An 8709-nucleotide genomic window follows, 5' to 3' on the forward strand; every position below is an offset into this window, starting at 1 on the left:
CACTGTTCAGCAAAAGCAGGGAGAAAGGAGGGCGATAGCAAGCAAAGTCTTCGCAGTAGCAGCGTCTGTCTAATCGCAAAATGCTCACAAAAGGCCGCGTTGATCTACCGCAGATGGGTTTAGTCGAGGTGAAGTGCTTATTACGATATTGAAGCCATTACGATGAATAAGGTGCTAAATACGAACAGGCGTGATGACGTGCCTCGCTAAAGATCACACTCAACGTTGAAATCTGTGATTTTCCTTCATTGAATGTTCATTCTGAAATTGTTTTTATACTATTATATAGTCAAGCGTAAAATATGGAAGAAGCATATACATCTGAAATTGCACCGATTCTCGCAATGTTAGCGGCTCCAGAAAATATTATTTTCGAAAGACTTTTTTTTTTCGAGGGAGTCACCTTCAATAATGCTCTCTATTGTTTAACCGAGGACAAACTTCGGTAGAAGTTCATAATTTATGTAATACAATTATTCCTATCATTTGGTTAACTAATTTAAGTAAAAGGTTAAAAATAGTATCATCATATATCAAATCAATATAATAGAGAAAGCATTTATTAAAAAGTATAAAAGGCCTGATATTTTTAAATTAACAAATATCGTACATTTATACATAAGATTTTACTTAGCCAGCACGTATCTGTCTGGGCATCTGCTAACTAAACACATTGTTTAGAATTTCGGCTAATGGAACGCCAATCTCTGCGCCTATTTTATATAATATTGGAGATGTGTTGCAAGCAACTATTAGCTTGGTGCACAAGGGTTAACGCCTGAGCAGTCTAGCGTTTATAAATCGATGTAATGGTAAGGAGGTTTGATTCTCAATAAAACATCTATAACACAAGTTGGGCTGGGCATTTCCGCGAAGCTCCCTATAATTTTTTTGATGCGGCTCTCATGTCACAGGGCTGGAATCAATGCTTCATATAGTCGTACGTACGGGTTAGACGTATTAAATGAAAGAAAAAAAAAATATATATATATATATATATATATGTATATGGAGACTACAGTTTTTCAATAATAAGACAGATCTGATTAGTAAGCTTACATGCGTTAGCGTTAAATATAACGCATTGCAATTAGATAATAAAGTAACTAAGACTAAGAGAAGATTATTGGAGGCTTAAGGAACGCCTGTCATTGTTGTAAAAAAACGATCTGTGTCACTGACCTATTTTTTTAAAGACTTCAAGTAGTCGCTGATCAACTGAGTTGCAATTATGTTGTTCAAATATAACTGGGTAGTGTGACTGTATGGTTAAATAACAAACTTTTATACTGGCTAGCTAGCTTCGACTGGAGATAGAACGCTGGGTTGAATAGCCTCATTTAGCCGCTTCAATATCTACAACTATCTAAATATCTGCTTAAACTGACCCAATGTAGTAAATACAGAGGGATCATAATCGTCGATTTTACAACTGAATGGAGATTTTACCAGTACTCAGCTTCTATTCGTTGTCATGCCGCGGACACGGATGGAGCGTCTAGTATAAATATAGGTCTATTTTAGGAGAAGAATGAAGACAACTTTATGCGAAAAAACAAAAACGCTTATGTAAAGCTCACAGCTGCAATATTTGTTGACGTTTAGCATAGAATCGATAATTTTTCTGATTGAAATGCGACTGCTTGGATGTGGTTATGGACCAATTGATAAAAATGGTTTATGCACTATATAGGTAACTATTAAACCATCTAGGTAAAAAAAGCTTGTGCCACGGGGTAAGGTCTTCGCGCTTATACCGTTAACAGTTCACATATCACCCATGGTCAGCATAACAAACATCCTACACCCCCCTTCGCTACCCCGATCTAATCATTAGCATTATTCGATCTTAATGTGACGAGATTGAACTCTTTCGATTTGCCCGTTTGCGGCAGCACTCAATAAAACGACACTTCCTTTACCATGAAAAAATAGGCGACGTAGTAGCGAGCTGGAGAACAGGCCGATCGATAGGTGACGTATCTCTTCCACACAGTCCTGACGCGGAGTTCGTCCGAACTCATTGCCTATTGAAGTCTGAGAGACCCGTGTAACCTTAATGCACCAAGCTGCTGTTTTAGCTTTCTGAAAAAAAATTATGCTAATGATTATAATCGCTTGCTTCTTCTAGTCAGTTTTTGTAATGAAAACTGTAGGCACTTTTACGTAATTAGGACAAAATCAATAAATTCTCCATTGTAGACACGTCATTACCAAGCTGATTTAGTTATACTAACGAGCACAATAATCATTGTTCTTTGATGATAATTTTGTGAAGCTCCAAACTGATTTATGATCTACTTCCATTTAATTTGAGATTCAGTACTATTGGCTTTCGTTAGCCAAATGCCCGTCCGGGTGTATTACATTCAATAGACATTTCTGTAACACTTCGCTCGGGGATATTTCTATGACTGTCTGCCCAATCAGGCAAATAAAACAGATACGCCTATTTACACCATAGCACAGCAGTGAAAGCATATGATCTTAGTGATCACGTAGCTATTAATACGGATACAGGAAGAGGCACCTTAAATTTGCAACTAGCGTTTCTTGTCCAAATAGCCAGAGCGTTGCGTTTGCGTTCGTAGCTGACAGAGGGCCGCAAAGGAAGGTAGATAGATTATCGAAATCCATTAATTTCCCCCACAGTTGACGACTAGGAGAAGCTGGCATCATACAGGCTAGGCAAACGAGGACCAAATACAGGGCCACATAACATGTTACAATCGAAAATTACTAAGTGAAATAAAACTTGTCGTGTCGAAGGTGAAGTACGTAGACGAGAACGAGCGTCCATAAGTAGGCAAGTAGTTAACTAGAACAAAGTGTGTAAAAGCCTTATCTATCTCCGGGTTAGGTGACGACCACAACCCAGGCGAGAATTATCAGAAGGAGTGATATGGCTGCTGAGCAGTTATTGTCTATAGTCAGCCGTTTTATTAATCCTAGGGTACTCTATGGTGGATCGGCAACAATAAAATACGATATTTATTTTTGAAATTGGCTTGAAGAGTTCGAAAATCGTATGAAAGCTCGAGACGAGCTACATAATTATTCACGATGTAGGTAATGTATTCGTCTGCTTATCTTGATATACCATTTTGATGAAATAGCACGTATTCTATGAATGTAAGGTCTATCGATCTCTAACTTCTCTTAGTCTTCACCATTCTAACTCACCGTCTCAGATAGCGCTCTCTGCTGAATTTTTTTACCTATATTGCGACTTGATTAAATCCTAATTTTATACGGCCTATGATAACTCTCATCGCTCAGGAAGTATTTTATGACCAGAGGCCGATCGCTGTAGCGAAGCCATTTGGGCAGCAAGAATGTGCTTTCTCGACCCGTACTGGGCCTTTGGCTCGTGAAGGTCGACCCAGGCCATGACTGAACTTTTTTGTGTGCATTTTGAAGCTTAATTCGTCCCTTCGTTTTCACTCGGACTCTAGGGACCGCTTTGGCCGATACCCTAGCGGCCAATTAGAATCGTGATTAACGGCGACTTCAGGATTATCCCGAACGACAGCTCATTTTAAACAAAGCAGTTCCCTACCGTACGCAGAGACACTTTGCACGGACTCAAAGCATAAAAGTAGTAGTAAAGATACAGACGAAGGTTGGCAAAATAATTAACTCTTACTATCTATACATATCTATGTACGTTTATTGCATCACTCACATACATTGTGATCCGGAATTTCAAATGGATGTTTACATTTGATTGAAATAGTAGGCGCTCAGTCGAGACTTTTAGGGCCAATGAAAGTTGTGGCGATTGCCAAGCTCAGCTTACTCGTATAGATATAATGTTTCAAACCTGGGGTGGCTTCTATAGATTTCAGAGGCGTTTTCTAATTAGGTGGTGCAAAACCTGGGTACTTAAAGCGAGTATCTAGCAAATGCAAAATTAATGGATTGTAGTGAAAGAACTCCAGTTTTGACAACTTAGCAACCATAATTATCACCGTTTTTCCACTTCCCTAGATAACCATTGTCTTGGTAAGAAAAATTTACCCGAGTTGACGTGATTGGTCGAGTCCTTACCATAGTGTACGCACATACCGCCATATATTATTCTCTTTAACTGCGGCTTTAAAAGGTTGTAATGCCTAGCTGAGAATTAAGCCGAATCTAAGACATTAATAATCAAATGCAACAACTTAACATTATTTCGCTCTGACCCATTCGTTTAATAAAAAAGTATTTAGGCAGGCTATTGTTTACGTATTTACACACTGCTGTAGCTTTACATCTTACCCCATCGTCAAATCTAGAATTTACCAAGGAAATCGTTTCTTTCACACTTGGCAGCAATTCTAAAGAAGAACTCTCACCGTGTTCTTTCAGTTCCTATTTACTTTCCTTGAAGTGTAAAAAACAACGTAGAGGAACGTTCAGCCTAACCTAGTCGAGTCCCTTTTCTCAGCCCAGCCCTTTTTGTTGAGTTTTCCTAGTTCGTTTTTCTGCCAGTGTGGCTGCAATCGTCCTGTAGTGTTCCTACCGCAGTTGCATCATTGACGGTGACTGCTCGTTGCTGTCGTCGTTGGTGTCCTCCACTGCAGCCCTTGATGCTGTTCGAGATGAGACAAGTAACGAAGGGTAACGTCCCTCTTAGGTTGCTTTCTTACAGCAGACAGTGGAGATAGCACTATGGTGTCGACAGCGCCTGCGCGGTCATCCAGACAGACAGCGGGTTCCAAAAGCTGGGGCAGTGGCTGATTGAACAGAACTACTACTGATGCCACCGACGACCACTGGTATACACCAACGTACGCCATAACCATCACTTCCCCGACTCTCCGATTGGCCTCGATGGGGCTACCACTGCTTGGGCTACTACCACTGTCTCCATCTGTGGCTACGCTAAAAGGCTGGAGCATCTCGTCATTTTCCTTCCCTCTCACTTTTTTCTCTTATCCTTACAAGGAACAAGACGTGAGTCGAATCATTCAGGAGGTGGACTTCGATGACGACAATAAGGAGAGGTCCAGGAAACTGCCGTCAGCAGCACTAGTGACTCTGTCGGCCACCTACTCTGCCACCCCCTACTTCGAAAAATCCCTTGGACAGCTTCGGCTAGTGGACATGGTGGATGATTGATCGATGAAAACTCACAGGTACGCGAAAACGCGGCCAGATATGCGGACTGAGAGACTAGTGAGTTCGACAGAGCGAGGGTCAAAATCGCGAAGAGATAATTTGTTGTTTCCATTCATTTTCTTCCTCTCTGTCCCCTCTTTCTCTCTTGCTTTGCTTTTCACACTCAGAGCACAACTTTTCTCTCACCTACATCGTCGGGCGTCGATCAAGGCTTTGCTTGCCGTCTATCCACGTAGTCACCCGTCCATCTGTTGTGATCGCCGTTGAAGACATCTTCGTCGGAGATCACCGCTCACTGGCTACCTGCTTTATCGTCCACGTTGGTGTCCTCTATCAGCGTGTTTGGAGTTTGCATCTCCTGCAGGGCAGTGGGGTTCCGTGGAAAAACACGAGTAAAAACAGCGCGCGTCGTGTACAGCTTCTAGTAGAGACGAAGCCAGAGACCAGAGATAGCGTCAGTCGTGATAGCACAAGCAGCTGAAGTAAAGTCGTGACATCGGCGGCAGTGGCTGTCTCGTTGTGTTACTAGCAGTGTTTTATATCGAGTAAGAAAGCGAGCACAATTTATAGGGAACGGTGCATTCGTCTTAAGAATTTACGGCTCGTGCTTCAAAGCGCTTTATAGGGAGAAACGTTTACGACACGGTTGCCTTATAAAGGGGTAACTGGGAAGGTAGTGTCTAGAAGAAGACAGGACCTGACAGCAAAAAAAAAAAGCAGAAGTGACTCAGCGCAAGAAACGAAAAGTGTACTCGCGAATATTGTACAAGTAGGAAGAGTCCGAGTAGATAAAGAACATAGAGGGAGCACAGAGAGGTGCACGGGAGCATTTAATTATTGAAGTTCGTTAATCAACAATGGCTTTTAGCGAAACTGCAGTTTAATGGCCATTAAAAAATGTTCTTGACATATTATTGTATTACCAACTCATAAGTTAGATCGAATTCAAGTTGATCATGACGAAAACTAGCCTGTATAGTCATACATTTAAAAATTCTAACAGAGGAACATGTGACTGAAGCAAAGGTAACCATTTCGATTCGGTATGTATTAAATATCCAAGGGATGCTATTAACAAACCCAAAATCCTGCTGTATTTTAAACAGCGTTTTTTTTTTTCATTTCCTTTAAGCCATGCACGGATTGTATTATTCAATATGTAAAGAAAATCCTGGCTTGTGTCTGCATGTTCCATCAAAACAAGGATTAAGGTAACTTTGTGTGTTCCAACTGATTGCCAGCACGATCATATCGATCAGTCTCAGCTTCTAACCCACTGTGTTTTTTCAGGAACTGTTGTCCGCTCTAGTCTAATGTTCCGTGACACACATATAAATAAAAGCTAATCGTGTTTCAAAAACTCATTTCAGAGCTAGATTACAAAAATGTACAATATATATATATATATATATATATATGCTAGACAAAGAAGCCAACGAAAAGACATGGTAGTCTCCTTTTATATCGATCAAATTCCAAATTAAAAGAAAATGAAGTTAGACTTTATTCGTGTGCTACATATGACCGTTTCAGAGGGGCTTCAAAGGTATAGGTAGTAGTATAAACGCATCCGCTTTTCATATATCGCCTACGTCATATACCGCAAACGTCTACGAACACAGGTCTCCGCGGGTGTACTCGTAATTTTTATTGCCACTTTGTGTATCGAACCCCATTATAAGAATTGAGACGTGCGTACATTCGCTTTGCTGCCAGCCAAAAACGAAGTAGCGAGTGTTACTTCATCTCAAATCCGTCACCTACCTCATCCCATTCTCAAAGCTACCGTGAGGTTTTTCCAACTACGTGTGGAGTCGAGTCAGCAAAGCATTTGCCAAAGCGGGGGCCATCAGGGTTAGAAAAGAGAGGTGGGGAGCTGTTGTTGTGAGCAAGGGAACGTATTTTGAGCGGAGGGCAAACATGATTAAAAGGATCGGGAAAAGCAAACACGAAGACAACGACAGCAACACCGATCCAGCAAACAACGCGGACTACCCTTCAGGCAAGCGGTCCAACTCGAGGTGGTTTTTTCATTTTACAAAAAGCTGAAACAAGCCTTTATTCCCTTCGCCTCGGTAGGCACCTCTCTGCTTCGCTCTTCAGTCGAAGTTGATGCCAATAGCGATATACATAACAACACATAAGCTATATAGCATGCACGAGGAGAATTACTAAATGATGGCTCAAAGTATTTGAGACCAGAGACTAAAATCCCTTTTTCATAGTTTTCGACAGATACGAGTTGCCCCTTCGAGCCTTAGTCTGGCATCGCAATTCTTGCCGACTCCCGTATTGCAGCATCAACAATCGTTGCACAGAGCACGGCAACGCCACTAACTGAAATATTTTAGTAACTTTGCGGGTGTAAAATTTTCGAAAGCGCATCGGGTGTCTCAACTTCGTGAATAAAGGCTTGCAGGCTAGTACTACTTTTTCTTCTTTTGCTTCTATGATATGCTGATAGGAACCAAAAAAAAAAATACTTTAAGGTAAATTGGGACGGTTGTATTCGTTTGTGGATGTGCCTACTAATTTCTACATCGAACGAAAGAATGGGCCGCCGGTTGAATGATAGTGGCTGCCTTACTCTTTTTAGTTGACCCGATACTGTGTTCACCTTTTCCTTTCCTGATGATACAGACAATAGACGGGGTCACTCACGTGTTAGGAATTTAAGTTTTTCCAATGATTCGGATGACGAAAATAATGATTCTAATGTTTTTTTTTTTCATAATAAAGATAACGGGTAAGGATCATGTACATCAAATTATATCACAACGATAGTAATTGGTAAAATAAGCCCGCCCCTTTAATTGTTTTTCCTACCTATCGCGACAACCATTTTGATATTTTTTTTTAGCGAGACTTTTTTATTTACTCCATCCATAGGTATTGTTTTTTGTATGCTAGTCAGTTCTATAACGACGTACTTTTTTATAGGTTATCTTAAAACTATCATATTAAACAAATGATAAAGTATCCATAAGTAGTAGACTATACACAAAGTTAATGACTCATCCATAGTTTCTAACTACTATAATAGTGGTTGAAGAGATAATTGAAGGAAAATCGTACCGCATTACGTCTGCATGTAAAACCCTCCAAGCTTCATCTATCATTTTGTCTTCGTGGAATACAGTCGTTCATGTCGATACAAATTAAGTTTCAATAGAGTGTAAGGTTGCACGAAGCAGGTGGACACGGATGTATAAGAACTTGAAGCCAGTCTTTCATCGTTTTAAATTAGTAAAATTTCCTATATAAGCTCATATGAACAGTTCCCACAAAAGGTGCCACCGACCTCTGATTTAGCCCTCTGTGTACCGTCAGATTCGACTAAATACACGTGTTTTCAAAAACCGAGAAGAAATAGTTTTACAGGGTAAACGGTAATGTAGCCGCTTAATATTCAACGAATTATCGACTGTATTATGGATTGCCTGGTAACTAAAAATCACTTGAAAATCGCTTTACACCTCATCACTAAATACATTATTAATATGCCCCTCAAGACGCTCCGTACTATCTACGTATGTGTCCCAACATGCGGTCCACTTTTTCTTTTGCTAGTTTTTCCCATAGAGATGCGAGCTCTCCAGCCAT

At 40.5% G+C, this 8709-nt stretch overlaps 1 long non-coding RNA gene across 1 annotated transcript; it reads right to left on the reverse strand.

The window, feature by feature from the left end:
- Nucleotides 1-1634: 1634 nt before the first annotated feature.
- Nucleotides 1635-3444, reverse strand: LOC111255429 (uncharacterized). The gene is made up of 3 exons (XR_002675472.2): nucleotides 3184-3444; nucleotides 2531-2684; nucleotides 1635-2085 (listed from the first exon to the last, which is right to left on the reverse strand). It is a non-coding gene; the product is annotated as an uncharacterized LOC111255429 (long non-coding RNA).
- Between the last annotated feature and the right edge of the window lie 5265 nt (nucleotides 3445-8709).

Source organism: Varroa destructor, unplaced genomic scaffold, assembly GCF_002443255.2.
Source record: "Varroa destructor unplaced genomic scaffold, Vdes_3.0 BEIS01000001.1, whole genome shotgun sequence".
Classification (NCBI taxonomy): domain Eukaryota; kingdom Metazoa; phylum Arthropoda; class Arachnida; order Mesostigmata; family Varroidae; genus Varroa; species Varroa destructor.